The sequence below is a fragment of the Sinocyclocheilus anshuiensis genome, unplaced genomic scaffold, assembly GCF_001515605.1.
Source record: "Sinocyclocheilus anshuiensis isolate Anshui unplaced genomic scaffold, SAMN03320099.WGS_v1.1 scaffold868, whole genome shotgun sequence".
Classification (NCBI taxonomy): Eukaryota; Metazoa; Chordata; class Actinopteri; order Cypriniformes; family Cyprinidae; genus Sinocyclocheilus; species Sinocyclocheilus anshuiensis.
In genome coordinates, this window is record NW_015552624.1 from 1,003,447 (window position 1) to 1,023,419 (window position 19,973).

At 37.0% G+C, this 19,973-nt stretch overlaps 1 long non-coding RNA gene across 1 annotated transcript; it reads right to left on the bottom strand.

Moving 5' to 3' along the window:
* Positions 1-13,262: 13,262 nt before the first annotated feature.
* Positions 13,263-17,457, bottom strand: LOC107666321 (uncharacterized). The gene is made up of 3 exons (XR_001631655.1): positions 17,397-17,457; positions 14,771-14,906; positions 13,263-13,339 (listed from the first exon to the last, which is right to left on the bottom strand). It is a non-coding gene; the product is annotated as an uncharacterized LOC107666321 (long non-coding RNA).
* Positions 17,458-19,973: the final 2,516 nt, after the last annotated feature.

Consider the following 19,973-nt stretch of genomic DNA (forward strand, 5'->3'; position numbering starts at 1 on the left):
ACAAAGTAGTTTCGCTTTCACAATGAAACACAGCGTCACACACGGCGGTCTAGAGTGAGCGGCGGCGGCCTAGAGTGAGCAGAGGCTAGCGTGAGGAACGGCCGGAGGGCTAGAGTGAGCGGCGGCGGCGGGCTTGAGAACGGCGCAGCCGGCGGATTCGATGAAGGAGGCTTGCGGCCAAATACTTCTGAATTTTGATTGCTGTAGACGTTTTAGGTAATGAGGCTAATCATTCAGTTTAGCATGAAAGTGCAGTTAAAAACAGCCTATGTTCATATTCCTTTGACTGAAGGACATTGACATTTATTCTGTTGCCTAAGACTATTGACTCACATTATTCTCCTTTTCCTAAGTTTTTATTTTGCTGCTCTGTAAAGCCCTGCAGCAAGTGGTACATTATATATTTATGCAATAGATAAATGCTTTATCGATCCCTGAGATGAATTGTAATGGTCAAGTACTTCATAAGAGAAGAGTGTTCACTTATAGTGCTTGGAACACATTGAACTATCATGAACCACAGTGTTCCTTATATGCATGCTCAAAAAGTTAATTAACATGAGTCATTGCTACATCTTTTTTTTTGCCTCTGTCCACATATGCATTCAAGACTGTCAAAACCTCTAGTTTGTAGAACTTTATATATATGTAATGTGTACAGTCGTGGATTCTCCATTTTGTAGATGCCTAAATATCTTGCAATTTGTCCAGTTGGATTCCACCTACTGTTTTATATGCAGCTTCTTGCATTCTTAATTTAATTGCATATTTCAACTGTGTGCAATAATGTATCGGTCCCATATGTTAAACTTTGTAAACATGGCTCAGGCTTTTTTAAATACCCAAAATGTCTTAAATGTAGTAAAAGTAAATGCATACTCAACTGCATTCAGTTCATCAGACTGGTGAAACTCTCTGGAGCAGTGCATCTCAACTGGTCAGTTGCAACCCAAGAATGGGTGAGAAGCCTATTCTTATAGGATCTAGGACAGCAGGAAAAAACAGTGTTAAATGCAAATAATAGGGATGAACCTGTTTTGGGCAGATCACAATTTGTTTTGTGAGGCGAGAACATATGAAAGCCATTAAAATTTCATGAATATTTAGACAACCAAATCATCAGTTTTCATAGTCAGACTGTATACACTGTATTCATAATTTAGCATATTGTTGGGCCTATGGAGTCCTTGGTCATTTTAATGCCCTTCAGTACTCATTTTAAGGATTTTTTAAATGTTTATTTATTTGTATTTGCATGATAAACTATTTTGGTCCAGTGTTGGGTTCTGAAGCAAAACCAACTTCTGGTGAAAGTACAAAGTTTATTCAGTTTCCTGAATAAAAGCTTCTTGAAGACAAATTTCGTGGTGGCTACAAGAAATTGGAGCTGTAGCTAAGTGCATAATGGGTCCCATACCAGAACATTAAAGTGCTATGACTGTTCATCCACATGTCAGGAAAAAGTTTTTGAGACATTTGAAATATTTATTGAAGTTGAGTATACAACAGAATAATTCAAGCACCTTTAGTTCTACAGTGGAGTTATATCTAAACAACATCAGGACTAGTACTGTGCCATTTTTAGACTTACAGAATCCATATTGTTCATGAAACAAATGTTGGTTAATCTTTAGATTTGTGCTTGAGAACTGCAGATTTATTTATTCATTTCCATATTTACCCTTAAATAAATTTTATTTTGCCAGCATAGTAAGGGTTGAAATGATGTCAAGATTTGCAGCAACTAATGTCACAGCACCATTCTCATCAGCTCAAGATAACAGCTCTCTGGTGCTAATCAATCGTCTTGGGTGTCATGAGTGACTTGAAACAGCAAATTAGTAGTTTAGTATCCTATTAGTTGAGTCCTGAAGAGCCCTGAACCACCACTACTCTACTCATGAGTAAGACTGAAGATGTGTGCATGTGCAAATGTTGTCATGAGGGGAATTCAAGTAAATTGGGCCACATTTTGTCATTAAAGTCAGCATTAAAGGCATAATATGTAAGTTTTCGCTGCTAGAGGTCGCATTTTCAAAATAATAACAAAGGCGAAGCTTGATGACACTATGAAGGAGAGAGGAGCGATGGGAGATGTAGTTTTCACCATCCTGAAATGTCCGAATCATGTTCATGGATGTAATGAATTTTTTTTTTTTTATTACCTGTACCTTCCAAAGTTATGCAAACAGCGAATAAATTATATAGAGAAAGCGAGCAAAGAACATTTAACGTTACAAAGAACAGTATGCCTGACTTCAGTCTAGTGCGAGTTTAAGCACTCTCCAAAAACTCCCCTTATAATCAGTAAAGCTGTCTATACACTGTTTGATGAATGAATCTCCTACTTACATAATACGTACATCTGCACTTTGTCGTTTATGATGAGAGCATACACTCAGCGAGTGCGCGCACTGAACAAAACTCCGGTGTTTCAGCGATGACTCATCTAAAAGCCTCTGATTGGCCGCTGCGTTCATAAACTCAACAGACTAGTGTGTGATTGGTTATAACGCGCATCAATGTAAAAACGTGGAAAAATATTCATGGTGCAACATTGAGCAGATCTAAATTTAATGCTGCAGTAAACCCTTTTCATTTAATTTTCATTTTATTCGCGACTGCCGTAATGGATTTAGTTTAACTGCAGCAGCATTTTTGTCCACGTGTGTTGCCATAATTTCTACAAGCAGAAACCGATAGCGTGGATATTACGTAATTGATAGGCGGCAATGAATCGGGACGAGCCATTATTTAAAATTGGAATTTCTCTGGATTTACAAATCATTGGAAACTTTTGGGATAACGTAGGTGCACAACTGCATGAAATATATAACAATGTGCAAGTGGTTTTTGGATATTTTATTACGAAAATCTTACATATTATGCCTTTAAACAGAAGCTGCAATCACGTTTCTTCCCTATTTTGACATGTAGCTGAGTAAAATGGCTTCTCAAATGAGAAAAATGTGGGTGGCACTTGATTTTGTCCATCGGGAATTGACTGGATCGTTTGATTGTTATCGCTTGCTATTACAGTGATGTCTTGTGAGTGACAGTTTGCTGGAGAGGCGAGGTTATTGTCCTGCCCTTGCACTGGTAAAATGTAATCAGAGGAGAAGAGATATCGTTGCAAGGGAGAGGAAAGTTGTTTTGATTAAAGATTACGAGGGCATGTGATTTTTTTTTTTATTGATGAGCACGGATAAATCATTTATAATAAGCATTGCAACATCCCATTAAAAACAAGAATTTGATGGTGACTTACATGCATTCATCTTATTTACCCTTAAATAAGAGGGAAATTTTAGGTTCTTTAAAGCCCAATCATTCACAAAAATACATGCATACATAAATGCATGCATGAATGAATGAATTATTTTAATTGTGTAATGTAATCTCTATTTTTGTTTGGTTTTGCATGTGTGTATCTGTGATTATTTTTAATATAAACAAAGGAGTTATGAAATAGATATGCATTATCCCTTGAGAATTATTGTTATGCTATTTGAATATGATTTAATAAATATTTAGGATTCATTGAAAGCATTATTAATGTAAATGCACTGTGAATACCACTTCGATCTAATGATTTTTTTTTTAATGATTGATGATTTTCTATCATCTACAATACTTTTAAATGTATCCCTCAAACAAACCCTTTGCGCATTTTCAAGTTTTAATTAAAAAATATAATAAACAGTATGTTCATTAAGAGGTTTTCCTCATGGGGACTGTTGGCTGGTCCACACAACAGATTTGACTATTCTTGTGAGTACCGCTGCAGTCAAAACCCACCCACCCCCACACCTGCTGTTACATAACCCACCAGTGAGGGCTGAGAGCTGAGTTTAGATGTGCGTGTGTGACCAGACAGCTCGAATCTAACCACATGTATCTGACCAAACGCCTTATAATGTCTGTTCATATTAATATGACTCATTAAGCCTCCATGTAAGTTTATGCATCCAGAGAGACAAAAGTGTTGTGCTTCCCCTGCTAATATTAATGCTGGAACTATTCCACAAGTGTAAGATTTTCACACTTCCTCTGACATGAACATGACTAGGTTGCTAATGTCTCTCATTCTCTCTCTCTCTTGTTTTTCAAGCTTTTTTTTTTGGTTACCCTCCTCTTCTTTCTTTCTAAGCACCTCTTCTTGCTCTCCTTCCTTCCCTCCACTAATTTTGTCTGGAACACTTCCTCTACAGCAACTGAAAAGAATAAACACAGATTACTTGCATGTTCTCTTTTCGCAAGTGACAAATGATGCACAGAAGACAACTGTAGTACATGTTACTGGATCTACTCAGACAAACAAAGCACGGAGGAGGATGGTGTCATTTTGCATAACAGATGCAGAGGAAAATGTCATTGGAAAAAAAAAAAACTCTTTTCAGAAGGTTGACCTGCACATCTAGCCATATGTTGACGGCAGGCATGAAATGTCAAAACAATTAGTAATCATACATGAAGACCTAATTTGCATGGAATGCAGGAAAAGCAAAACGAATGCAATTGGATTTCTGTCCAGCCATGATAGGTTTATGTATGTGGCAAGGTTAAATTGAATCTGGATATTTGATTTGAATGCCAAAACGTACAGTATGTATATGTACACGTGTGTGTGTGTGTGTGTGTAGTAGTAGCCAAAGAGACGGTCTCCTCTTTCTCAGACTGTCTCTCCCTCCTTCATTATTCCTCTGGGCTTGCTAAGCTGATATATCTAGCACAAAACGTGTAAGCTTCAGGTTCTCCATAAAAACCACTGATTCTGTGCAAGACACATGAAAAAAGCACAGTGCATCCCGTTATCGTATTTCTAGCAGTTGCTCTGAAACCTAGACCTTATTCTTGAGCCAACCTGCTTTTTAATTCACATAAGAAATCACATAAAAGCTCATCTCTTTTTTCTTTTCTAGCTTTCACCGTCTTTTCTTCTTCTGTACATCTGCAAACGATACAATCAGGTCATAGTAATGCACAATTCTCCTCATGATCAATACTGTAGTCTGCTTGTGAATTCAAAATCCTTATAACCTTGTTTTGTCCTTTGTTTCAGATATGCTGAAATCTTTTGAAAACAGCCATTTTTATGATAAATGTTATGCAGTCTTTGTTGTTAGAGAAGAAACACAGCATGCCCTTTCAATCGCTCCTGATCATTTTGGGTTTGATTATTTTCTTCGGAAAGCTAAATGTTTGCTCTGTGAAGGACTAAGGATCCAACATGGCTGGTGTTTTTAATCGCTCTTGTCTCTTTAAGCTGCAGCCTGCGACTCAGCCAATCAGAGAGGAGATGCTGTGAACGTCCTTGCCGACGACCTTCATGAAGAGGGAACAGAATGACTGAAAACAAGGCTTTATGAAAGGCAGCGATAAATGGGTTTCAGCAGAGAGGAAGAGGAAGAGATGAAGAGCAGGGGAAAGACTGATGGCGGCATGTTGATCAGGAAACACACTAATCCTCCAGCGGAGAGTGACTGCACTCGGCATCCCCCATCCTCCCCTCCACGTCCCTCCATTGCACCTCCTCCCACTCGCGTTCACTACATGTGTGTAAATGTTTCATAATCTCTGCATTTGTAGTCAAGAGTTTGAGGCTGGAAAAGGGAAAAAAAACACATCAATGAACGAGCCGTGCTCGCTCACTTCTCTCCCTCTTTTTTATCTCTCTTCCTCTCGCCTACAATACTTGTTTTTCACATGGATGGGTTTGACAGGTGGTCTTCCAGAGCAATGACACATTATTGCTGGCAGGTTCAAGTAGGACAAAGATTCAAACCAGCGCAGATTCGGCTGCATAAGGAGCTTAAAATATCATCTTGTTGTGATGTTGGGTGCCAGAATCGACGTAATACAGCCTCAAATTATAAATTTGATCGCATATCTGCTGCCACTGCCAGACAAAAAACCAACGACAGCTGTGGTTAAACATGATAAAACGAGCTGACGTCAACTTTTTACGGAAGTCAGAACGGTTGGTGAAAAATTACAGCTACTTTATGCAGGCTGTGTGATTTTACTGTGGACTGACTGTTTTGAAATGTATATGGTAGTTAAATAGCCCCTAGATCTCAGTTATCGCGAAAAAAGCCAGGAAATTTCAGTTTTTACAATATGGGACCTTTACATAATTTGCTCAGCAAATCTCCATCATGACAGAAAGAGAAAACTTCCAGTAGAAAAAGATAGCTTACGCTAATGTGCCTGCTATAGTGCCTCTCCTGGCAATGCTGAGAATGCAACATGTACTGTTCAAAAGTTACACTACCATTCATTTTTTTCACTACCGTACAAAAGTTACACTATCGTTCATTACAGTTACATTTTGTGAAAGAAATTAATACCTATATATACAGCAAGATTGGATTAAATTAATCAAAAGTGACAGTAAAGACTTTCTATAATCTAAAAACTTCCTATTCATCCAAGAATCCTGAAAAAAAAAATTAAGCAGCACATCTGTTTTCAACATTGATATTAATAAGAAATGTTTCTTCAGCAGCAAATTGGCATATTAGAATAATAAAATCTAAAATATATTCAATTAGAAAATAATTATTTTAAATTGTAAAATTATGTAATAATATTCATATTTTTACTGTATTTTTGATTAAATGCTGCCTTGGAAAGCATAAAAGCACAAATTCTGAGTATGGGACACCATACTTGGCTACACATCACGTCACTTAAAAAAAAAAATCTTAACGACCCCAAACGTTTGAAAGGTAGTTTCAAAAGTCCCAGGAGTTGATTTTTATATATATAAAAAAAATAATTATAATTGTCATATAAAGGTCACATTAAAATGGTTTTATCCTTGTTTTTTGCTACATTTCAAATAGTGTGTAATGTGTGTGCAAATGCAAATATTGAAATATAAAAATCCATCATAAAAATATGAAGTAAAACAATGACCATCTAAACAATGTGAAATAATCATAATATAAATATTCAGTGTTTGAAAATTATTTCAATCAATTTCTAAAATACAGGTGCATCTCAGTAAATTAGAATGTCGTGGAAAAGTTCATTTCTGTCAGATCAGCAGTCTTCCCCATGATTGTGTAGCCTAGTGAACCAAACTGAGAGACCATTTTGAAGGCTCAGGAAACCTTTGCAAGTGTTTTGAGTTGATTAGCTGATTGGCATGTCACCATATTCTAATTTGTTGAGATAGTGAATTGGTGGGTTTTTGTTAAATGTGAGCCAAAATCATCACAATTAAAAGAACCAAAGACTTAAACTACTTCAGTCTGTGTGCACTGAATTTATTTAATACACGAGTTTCACAATTTGAGTTGAATTACTGAAATAAATGAACTTTTCCACGACATTCTAATTTATTGAGATGCACCTGTATTATGGCTGTCAAATTATGCAAAAAGTGTAAACATTATTTATTACATGTACTTAGTCTACATAAAATTAGCCGTAGCATGACAAAAAAGGTCATTTTATTCCAAAAACATTCAAAATGTAATTTCCATCACAGTCATTTTCACTACAGAATTTTATTAAACATAACATCACTCAGAAATGGATATGACACACAAAAAATGACAGATTTCACCTATGAGGCATGCATGTATGTCCAGTGTTAGTGGACAAATTAAACTAGTGAGAGTGTGAAAGTATGTTTTAGGAGAGTTTTTACCAAAATTTCCACAAAATCAAAATGCAAAGTTGAAGAAACACCCACTTGCATAGAGCTATGAATTGCAGTCTGACAAATTTCTAAATGCACCGATGCACAAAATCAAGCTTAGTTAGAAACATCTGTGCAACCCCCTATACAGATTAACTTCCTAGCAACACCCTAGCAACATCATAGCAACACTAAAAACTGCTCAGCAACTGCATAGTAAAGTTGAAAATCACTCAGAAGACTCAGAAATCTAGTTTAGCATTAAACTGTTACTTATCGATAGATTCATTGTTAGCATTAAACTGTGTTTACATGTCCATTACATACCGCTTTTTAAGAAAAGAAAATCAATCCGGTTGCAAATGAAACGGGGAAGAGGCAAACTAAGGAGCCTGCCTTTTGTCATTGCAGGAGGTCAATCAATCAGGCCGTGTGCCACAAGCCACCACAAGCAACAGCAGCACGATGAAAATGGCGAACCTCCCAGCATTATAAACCAATCAGCATCTTTCCACAAATAACAAAGGCCTCTAATTACGCCCTTACAGTCTTTCACACCCTACTGGGTCCTCCTAGTGCTCTGTTTTAAAAAATCCCATCTAAAATGGTTCCATGCCAGTGATCACACTAATGAACAAAACAACTGATCAGTTTCATCAAGCAGAAAATATATGGAACTCGTCCCACACCATTTGTGAATGATACTTCAAATCATTTGAATTTTTGATAAAAGCCGAACTATTATTTGAAGTCATGGGACTTACAGTTCCATCATTGTGTACGTCCATATCCAGTTTTGTCATGTTGTTTCGTATTTAAAAATGACCTGGCTCTTCCAAGCTTTATAATGGCAGTGAATGGGTGTTGATATTCAATAGTCCAATAGAAGTCCAATAAAGTGCATCCATCCATCATAAAAATGACTCCACACAGCTCCAGGGGGTTAATAAAGGCCTCCTGAAGTGAATCGAAACGTTTGTGAAAAATATCCATATAAAACTTTATAAACCATAAACCATACAACCATAAATCTCCAGCTTCCGCTGTTGTATGCACGCTCACGCGAGAGTGGCGTTCCAGCGGATGCCAGGGCATTTTTAAATATAACTCAGATTGTATTCGTCTGAAAGAAGACAGTCATATAGATCTAGGATGGCTTGAGGGTGAGTAAATCATGGGGTAATTTTACATTTTTGACAAAAATGCAGAGAGTGATTCTAATAAACAGAACGTTATTTTATGTGTGAGCGCTATATAGTTATCATTATCAGGGCAGTCGTGGCCCAATGGTTAGAGTGTCGGACGGGATGGGAAATGCAGAGCACAAATTCCAAGTATGGGACATCATACTTGGCTACACGTCATGTCACTTTCACTATTATAGTATATTCATGTTCTTAGTGTGAAAAGTCCTTAACTTAAAAGGGTCATATGATGCTGCTAAAAATAACATTATTTTGTGTATTTGGTGTAATGAAATGTGTTTATGCGGTTTAAGGTTAAAAAAAAACATTATTTTCCACATACTGTACATTATTGTTTCTCCTCTATGCCCCGCCTTTCTGAAACACCTTGATTTTTACAAAGCTCATCGGTCTGAAAAGCGAGGTGTGCTCTGATTGGCCAGCTATCCAGTGCGTTGTGATAGGCCGAATACCTCAAGCGTGTGACGGAAATGTTACGCCCCTTACCATATTGTGATGCCGTGTCAGGCCGGAGCGACGAGACATAAACATTAAAACCCATTATAAACTAGGCATTTGTTGCATCCAGTGGGGACATAATTACGGATTATAATGACTTATACTGTCATTTTAGGCGTTGCGTTGCATCGCGCCGTGTAAACAAAATCATGTCTGGATTTGTGATCAGAAAAATGACAAACAACAAGTGCTACTCTACACTGGTGATTCTCCTCACAAATCAACTCTTTCTTGTTTTTGCTTCATGCTCTCTGTGCCTTGCCCTGGACTTTTATGTCACTTCCTGTCTCCCGTGGTGTTAGTAGTCAGTTTGTAGTCCATTTGTTCATTTGTTCCCCTTGATTAGTCTCCCCATAAGACTTTTACTCAAGTTGTTTTGGAATTGGTGACTTGCAACGTGTAGTGGAGTAATTTTCATTGTAAGGTTTCTGTACTTTTACTCAAGTACGATTTTTAGGTACTCTTTACACCTCTGGATTTGAGACTTTAGTCTTTGCAACTTTACAGATTTTCTTTATGCACCAAGAGCTTGTAACACTCCAAAGAGAAAGGAAAAATTGAAAGAGCATCATATGACCCCTTTAAGCGATCTACATCAGACTCACTCAGTCAGTAAATGGTCAAAAACAGCATTCGGTTCACAACTGACTCCCTAACTCAGCTGCTACTCACGTGAGTCGTTTTTTGTTTGTTTGGTTTATTTTTTTATATATACACATACATACATATATTAGGGGTGGGATTGTGGGACTCATTCGGTACCTCACCATTCCATTCATATCGATTCTTGAGGTCATGATTCTATTAAAAATCGATTCGCGATTTTTCAATTTTTAATCCCGATTCATGATTTTTCATCAAATTTCGATTCGATATGTTTAGATTTGATTCCAGTTTGCTGTTTAGTGTTACTTTTGTTGTATTTGACTGTGATAGACAGTTAGGTCTTGAAGAAAAAAAATCCCACTGCGTCAAAACCTTGAAATTTATTTCGTTTTTCTTGCAGTTTAGTAAACTCATTATTATAAAACAAATGCCATTTAAACTGACTGCAACCATTAAACATATGACAGTCTTTTTGGCAAGGCAGCCCTGAGGCAAATAGAAAAACTAGTTCGTACAATAAAATAAACAATAAAATAAAAAATTCCTTAATACAAGAAAAAAAAACTTTTGCAAAGAAAAATAATGATAATAAACTGGTAAATACTTGTTGCATATCTTTTCTGCAAATTCAAATGAACAAACAAAATCAAATGAGCAGCTAAATACTAGATACAAAGTGCTATTAGAACAAACAAGAACTGTTACATTTGCAAATTTAAATACATTAACAAATAAAATCAAATGAGCTGCTATATTTAGATACAAAGTGTTATTAGAACAAACAAGAATGGCTACATTTCACTCTAAAGTACATGTTGACTTTTGAAAATTGAACTGGAGTTTACTGTTCACTGACTGGGATGTCTAGGCTCTTCTGTAGAAACAGAAGCTGGTCTACATGTTCCAGAGAGAGCGTGCTTCATGTCTCTGCTGCATCACTAGTACCAGGGATGCATAGATAATGCTTAGCCAACTTGGCCAGGAGGGAAAATGACCCCCACCAGCTGAGCGGGTCTTCTGAGAGTGATAGTGGGGGGGCCTCCAGACATTTCCTCATCTCCACCTCAGCTCTAGCAGATCTAGGGACAACGCTGTCATTATTGAATGTCTTGTCCAATAGATTCATCAGTGCAGATGTTCTTTTTGGGGCAGGGCCTTCATCCAGGCCTTTGTCTGGGCTATCTGGCTTCTTAGCAGGGTCCTCAAGCTCCCCCTACTATTAGAGCTATTAGAGACAATGTTGGTGTGCTGTCCTCTGACATTATGTTAGTTGCCTCTTTAAATGGCTTGAAGGCCATAGCAAGTTCTTCTGCATCGGTGAAGTCCACTTCATTTAGTAGATGTTGGCTCAAATGGCAGGTTGTTGCTCAAGGAATCGGTCTACCATTTCAAATGGGCTATTCCATCTGGTAGCAACATCTGTATTCAACTTGTGGGGTGGCAGCCCCAGAAGTCTCTGTTTCTCCACAAGGGCATGATTTGTGGTGGGGCTTGCGGTGAAAAATCCAGTGATTTTCCCAATCCTCCCCAACAGTCGTGGTACAGATGGTAGCTTCAGAGCTCGCTGTGCAGCAAGATTGATGGTATGAGCGAAACACCTAATGTGTGCTAAGTTGCCTAGCAGTGTTCAGCAATCATGTCAGCAGCGTTATCTGTAACTATTACCAGGTCGGTGGTTGTGAGCTGCTATTCCTGTGCAACAGCCTGAAGTGACTCGCTGACATTTTCAGCTGTGTGGTTTTCGTTCATCACTCTTGTTTGCAGAACACGAGACACAAGCTGCCAGTCATCTGTGATAAAGTGCACAGTAAATGTGACAAACGACTGAGTTGCCCTTGATGTCCACACATCATACATCAGTGCTACTCTTGTTGCTGTCTTCAAGGCTTCCGCAAACCTTTATCTTTGTCTCTTGGTATAGCTGAGGTACCGTTTTCTCAGTAAAATGTCAACGGGATGGTATTCTGTACCGAGGCTCAATTGTGTGTAACATGCACCGAAAGCCTTCATTATCAATGACACTGTAGGTGTGCAGATCTTTCGAAATGAAACAGGCTATGGAGCGAGTTGGAGCGAGTTGGCTGGAAATGTAGAAAATTGGTGCAAAGTTCGTTGGCTGACCGGAAATTTGCTACTGGAGGTTTTTGTTCTGCAGGCGTTCGATGTGACTCCTTATGCTTGTAGTGCTCCCAAAATACTTCACGTTTGCATTATAATTTATAATAATAAAAAAATAATAATTCCCCCACCCCTAATATATATATATATATGTATATAGAGCAGTATTTGACTGCTCTAAATTATGAAGCTATGCACTCAATGAACTGGAATGCATAGTAACCATCTTTATTGAGCGATTTTGTAATTTGTCAAAAAAAATCATGTCTTTCCGCTTAGTGACACCCTGACACAGTTAAAACACCACTCAAATTTTCATCAAAACATATTAAAAAAATGTACATCTTTGCCCTCTAAATGCACCTTGTGTTCTTGGCACCCCTCCTTCATGTATCTTTTAACTCCCATCTTCAGCGTTATGAATGAAGCTTGCAGAGGGAGAGTGTGTGGATGTTTTGTGTGTGTGCAAAGAAAAGACTAGATAAATGCGTAATGGGGGGATGGCTGGGGTGATGTCGTGAGAGATGGTTTAATTTTAGCAAACGCGAAGTTCCTCCACCACTTATCCATAAGATCTATAAATAACCACGATCCTGGATGGCTCACTCGATCCTGTACACTCCCACTCATATACACACGGCCTCCGGAGTCACAGAATCCAGCAAGGGACGGATGGAGAGGGGATGGCAGGGAGGGGGAGGGGAGGAGGTTGCTAGGAGACCATTGGCAGGCAGGTCATGTGACTGGAGATGACTGGCACTGGTATAGAATGCAGTCTCACAAAACAACACAACACACACACACACTATCATCACATACAGTTTTATATGGTGTAATTTCACAACAAGAAGTATATTTCTCCTCCTGTTTGACATGATCAATGCATGCTGATATGGTTAGAAGAACGATTGGGTCACTTTGCACCAGCTCAAACAGGGATGGCAATACAATCTTTGGCCAACAGGGTGAAAGATGAAAATACTAACCACACACATACACAAATTCATCAGTGTTAAAACAATCAATTTTTCTCCACATCAAAGTAATGCAAAAGGGATACTGAGCAACACAGAGTATGATTGAAGTGCTGTTGATTGAATGACTGCATTGTTTATAGACGTGCAAACAATCACAAAGCTACTGCTTGTCTGTATTTTAAGGTCATTACAGGAGCGATGACTTTAGCAGTTGATTAAACCATGCAACTGGACTGTATGTGGGTTGAATTATGTCATCTGTTCAGTCTTCACAGCAGAGGCATCTAAAAATGACACAATTTAAAAATTGTACATCTTCGGCAAACTACTTGCTTTGACTTCTTGCTGTCTTAGTGACATGCATTAGTATTATTTGAGACCTTGATTATATATTTGTATATATATATTATTAGGTTTTTGAATTTGTAACAGCAATTAAAAGGAAATCTAGAATGTGGCCCAAAAGTTACGTCACAATGAAGATCTGGGATTCAGCATTTAATATAATCTTGTATTTTAACTTAAAACACTTAAAATCTGACTGTATTATGGAGAGTAGAGTATTATGAGAGAGAGCTGGACTGAGCGAGTGTGATTACCTGCACCTGATACAGCATTCATTCTTCAGCTCAATCTCATATTCACAATAAAACACGAGTTTGAATGTCTGCTGAGGAAAGTGATATCTTTGTGATACTCTCTTTTCATCTGTTAAGGGTGATTTCCAATGACAGCGCTGCTATTCACTGCATTTGTTAACTGCGTCTTTTTATTAGTAACAGTGATGTGACATTTGAACCGAGGCGTCGGAGCTTGCGGCAGAGAATAAATGGGCATGCCAAATGAAGCCTCGATTACAGGCTTGTGTTGTTAACATAGAAATCACGTGATCAATGACAAACGAAGCCTCACTTTCTGTCCAATCACATGCGCGATTCACCTTGCGTGTTGGAATGTTCGAACCCACAGATCTTACTTTACAAGTAAGTTTTCATTCAGACTTATTCAATTACCTTTTTAAATACCCAGTCATATAAGTAATACGAAGAATACAAATTAAGTAAAATAAAATATTTGCCATATGCAATTCATGTGTACATTATTCTTCTATTACAGATTCATATTGATATTCACACTGACATTTAATGCCACCGTTTAATGGCAAGTCTATACTTCGTTACGTTGCCTTTCAAAAAAAAAGAAAAAAACAGTTATAGGCCTAATCAGTTTCTCAATATATTTTTAAAAAACTGTTTTGAAATGATTTATTGTGAAAAGTGCAATAGAAATTAATTTGTCTTCAGGTTTATATATATAATATTGCACCTAAAAATACAAACTCATAATTTTCCAGATAATATTTCATAATTTGATTTGGCTTCAGTATACTAAGAATATATTATATATTATTAGACTAAAAATCCAAGAATATAAAACAAATCAATATAAAATTATGCAGTTATCCAAATGTAGTCTCCATCACTATCGTTTCAGAAAGCAGCTCTACCAAGCTAACTTACATCAGGCCTTCATGCAACACCTATAACGTTAAATCCAGCACTGTCATACAACATAAAAAAGAGGTATTATATTTTTTGCATCCAGATTATTCAGAACCACAGGAAGAACAAGACAGAGATTGAGTGGAAGGGATATGTGATGCTTGCTGCTAAATATACCAGTAAGTCAGTGCTCACGCCTCCCTGAGCATTCACCTTGAGTTCAGCAGCCCCCCACCACCATTGGAGGAGAAACCGAGACACCTCGTGCTCTCATTGGCCATGAGGGGCCAGCCTGTTGCTGGGCTGTTTCCATGGAGATGGCTTATCGAAGGTGCTGCTGCAGCCGTCACTGGGGAAATAGATGGGACAAAGATGGTTAATGAGAAAAAGTGAGGGTTGCGTGTCTGTGTGTGTGTGTGTGTGTGTGTGTGTGTGTGTGTGTGTGTGTGTGTGTGTGTGTGTGTGTGTGTGCGTGAAAGAGAGAGAGACTAAATGGATTGAGGGTAATGATGCAAAAAAGTATGGATGAATAAAGAAACAGGTTGGTTATGTGTGGATGCTGGTGAATGTGTATGACTCATATTAACATATATGTATGAACTTTAAAAGTTGATGTTTCAAGACGAGGAATAGCAGGTGAAAGGCCCAGAAAGAATATCCTCCAGTAGACCTGAAGCATTCTGATGTAAAAAAAAAAAAAATTGAACAAAATATCTGATCAATAAGCTGCAAAACCCAAATCCCTCTATATTCAACATCCTCTGCTGTTGTTGCATGAAGAAAAGCATTGTAGTGAATTGCATTACATCTTGGATGGTCAGAGCGTGAGTATATTTTCATCAAATTTTAATTTTTGGGGTGAACTGTTCCTCTAATTCATCTGTTTATAGTTTATACAAATAATGGTAATCCTACAGCAAAAAACATAAAAAATGGAAATTAAGAAATACGATAAATTTAGTGAGGTTTATGCTCAAAACAAATAAAGTTTTAATTTTGCTTTTCTAAATAATAAAGATCGTTGCTTGCCCTGCCAACATTTTACTGACCCCAAAGCCACAAATATGATAAATTAAAAATGTAAAATTATTTTAGCAGCATAGTTGTTATATGATTAGATACTGCATTTTCTTGACAAAAAGGCTATAATGTAACTTGTTGCCTGTAATGTTGCATATTAAATCTTATAGAAAGAAACTAAGTATTTAGGATGCCACTGAACAAATGAGACTAAGAAGCTGCAAACTAATATGACTGGACTTCTTCCAGTCATTCTTCTTCTATTCATCACGTATTCTGTAGCAGGTGCTAGTTTAGATGTTGAGGGCTCAATATCATTAGAGTGTGATTTTACTACAAAAAAGCCAATAGAATCATTCAGCTGATGTTTGTACAGCCTCCGTTATCCTCATTAGTGTCCACTGACCTTCAAATACACTTCCTATATCAATCATTCTGAGCCATACTGAGGGATTCGCCATGGAGACCAACCTCTACTTATGTAGCACTGAAGCACGTAATTAACTGTGATCAGAGCCAGTGGCTTTAATGGTCGGAGATGTGTTGACCAACATGATTCTGATTCATTAGAAATCTAAGGATGACTGTAATCACTCCATTTACTGGGAGCAGCATTTGATCTTAGGGGTCTTAAGGGTTTATATGTAGGCCTATAATGTATGTGATTAAAATGGCATTAGTCAGTCTGTTGGCTGGTAATTATTTAATTAGAGAAAGAATCAATGCATATTTCATTAGAGAAAGAATGCATATTTCTAATTTAATTATGAATCCACCGGGAGTCTCAGCTCTTTCTGCCTGCTTCTGCATGGATCAGCTGTATCTCATCCCAATCTCTCTGAACGTGCAGCTAAATGACACGGATTGATTTTGAATGGACAGAGACAATGCAATTTAGGCTAACCGAAGCAAAGCCAATAAAACTAAAACAACGAAATGCTCGAATTTACAATTACAATATTAAGGCAGATGAATGACCTTGACGGTCCGTTCCTGGACAAGGCATGCGAAAAAAGAATACATTATTCGAGAATGAATTGTTGCAGAGATTGAACTCGCTTGTGAACTGCGCCCTCTGCTGTTTCTGGAGGATAATACACCGCCCTGATCATCTGCTAATCTCTTTGTAATGGCTGCAGTGTCTTATTATCCAACGATTTTCTAGATATACGTGATATACATGTATCAAATTAAACTAACGTTGATTATTCCGTTGGTTGTACTCAACTTAAAACGCACTATACTGAGTTTATCGGCAAGAGATGTGGCGACATCTCGTGGTCGAATGATATATGACAACATAAAATCACCTCAAATCGGTGCATTATCGATTAAAGACAACTGATTTGCAAGTTAAAATGATAGATAAGGACGGAAACCCAACTTAAGTGGAGCTACAAAACAATAAACAGACATATTAAGTAAATATACCTAAGTCAGGGTAGCCCCATATTTATTTTAGGGATAGAAGTAGCCTACAGTGCGTTCAATGGACTGGACTGTTTTTTAACTACATATCGATTGTTCCGCTGACGAAATATCGTTTTCATCCGCGTTAAATTCAGGATGGCCTAACCTGATTATGGTATGTTATGACTAGTTCTATTTGCCGCGTGTGTCCACACCTGTTTGATTAACAACAGTGGCCTTAAAAGCGCATGCCATGTAATCACTGAAATCACCAACCAACAAAATCCCAAATCAATCCAACCATAGTTGTCATCAAAATAACATATACCCTGTTAGAAAATCCAATTTAAACTAGTAGATATGCTTTGAATGGTAGCTGGTTCATAGCATGTTGGTGCAGGCAGGTTACCTTGAAATGGCAAAAAAACAGCAACCAGGTCAGAAGTTATATGACCCTAAGTGGTCAAGCAGGTTTTTGGAATATAGTGGCGGGCCATTGAGCTAATGATCAGCTTGCACTAGCTAATGAACAATGTAGGTAATTAGCTGTTTCAAAACAAAACAAAATTAGCTGTTTTTTTTTTTTTTTGCAGACAACTTTCTAGTATGCACCAATTTGCCTATCTCATATAATATGCCATTATATATACAATTTCCCTATATTCCCCTCATATTAAAAAAACAAATCAGTAAAAATAAGTAGCTAATATGAGGTCAAATGAATAAAATGCCCGTATTTATCATTTGCACCATTGTTTTTATTTTATCTAGTTTACTGATCTAATGATCTAATTTCCATTTTTAAATTGAGCCTTATTTTCTGCTTTAAAAGTTTCTCTGTTTTCTGCTGTCGGTGAACTTTCTGATGTGGTTTAAACCCCGTTGTAACATCTGGTAATAGTTATGTAACACTAACTGGTGCAACATGCTGTAATATAATATTTCCATGGGTGAAATTCCCAAGTTGCTGCTGTGTAATATTTCTCTCCCCCACATAGGCACTGCATGTCCAAATTCTTGTTTCCATTTTTTTTTTCATTTGTGTAACCTATTTGCTTTTTCTAAACAGTTGTCATTTGATGTCTGTCTTTTGGCCCGAACAACTGAGAATACACTGATTGCATGGATAGTCCCTCCGCTGTGACCCAGAGGTTATGAGCTTCACTCAAAGGCACAAAGTGATAAAATAGGAATGTGACCTTAGTAACTCAGCAGTTTCTAGGACACCCACATTGGGATTGAAACTTGCATTCCTTGTGCTGGCAGCCATGGTACTTAACTATTAGACTACCTAAACTTTCCTTAAAGAGCTCACATACTTAGCTTTTTTAATAATTGTACATTTTGCCCTGAAGTCCACTTATAATTTTAGTCTAGTTTTTTATGTTCACATTTAGTTTTATATGTGCCAGTTTAGTTCCTACTTCTCTCAAACTCAAGTACACTAAAAGTTCGAGGTTGGTAAGATTTTTTAATGTCTTTTATGCTTACCATAGCTGCACTATTTGATAATAGTGTATAATATTTGCAAAAAAATAATAGTAATATTGTGAAATATTATTTAAATGTAAAATAACTGATTTCTATTTGAATATATTTTAAAATGTAATTTATTCCTGTGATGCAAAGCTGAATTTTCAGCATCGTTACTCCAATCTTAAGTGTCACATGATCCTTCAGAAATCTTTTTATTATGCTGATTTGCTGCTTAAGAAACATTTTATAATTATTATTAATGTTGAAAACAATTGTGGTGCTTAATGTTTCTGTAGAAACTGTGATACATTTAGTAAAAAATCATAAATGTCTTTACAGTCACTTTTGAACAAGTTAATGCATACTTGCTGAATAAAAGTATTATTATTATTATTTATTTAAAGTAGTAATTCCTTCAAATTATACAGTACATTGTGCCTTATTTTTACAGATTTTTTTTAAGAGTGTAGGCAATCTTTAGCATCTTGGGAATGGTTTCTTGCACATATTCATTCACATAAATTACTTGAATTAAACGCAGCATTTTGCTTATGAACATCTGCAGCCATAAGGAAAGCGTCACAAATAACTTTGCACACAGCTTCTGGGTTTCTGCTTGTGGTAGGAGGCCTATTATCACTCACAGATTGCAGATATTTCTCGCAGCTGGGCTGTTTTTAATGAAGGACTGGTTTAGTGGTCTGATGCAATATTTTGTTACCACATGTGGCCTACATTATGTTGGATGTTCCCAATGTTTTGTGAATCAAGATCTTTGTTAGTGCCCGAATTCATGTTTAAATTATACAAGGGAGAAAAATGAGACATAGCCTATGTTCAGAATGAAATACTAGCAGACTATTTATGTCATTAAGATGACCAAATGTCCTCTTTTTCCCAAACAATAGGAAAACAAAGCCAAAACCCGGACATTTTAGGCAATTTAAAAATCCCGTCCAGGATATGTCCGGGAAAAAGAGGACATATGGTCACCGTAACGCCATAGACTGTGTACTGACTACTATTTATTACAAATATGCAATGCTTTGGTCAATATAATCCTACATTGCTGTCATATGACCTTACTATATTGCATATTTAATTTAACAAGTGCCATTATTATCTCAGAAATACCATATGGTTATTTATTTGTCTGAATTTTTGACATGCTGCCAAAGTAATCAAGAAGGTTATTTATATACCATTATAGTATTTATTATTATTTTGAATTAGCTTTTATTTCCATATTTTCAGTTTAATTTGAGTAATTTTGTTATGCTTATTTTTAATTGTTTTGTATTTTTAAATACATACACTCTGAAAAATGCTGGGTTAAATACAACCCAGTGCTGGGTAAAATATGGACAAACCCAGCAATTGGGTTGTTTTGACCCAGTGGTTGGGTTACTACCCAGAAGGTTGGGTTAAACATTTAACCCAACCGCTGGGTCAAAACAACCCAATTGCTGGGTTTGTCCCTATTTTACCCAGCACTGGGTTGTATTTAACC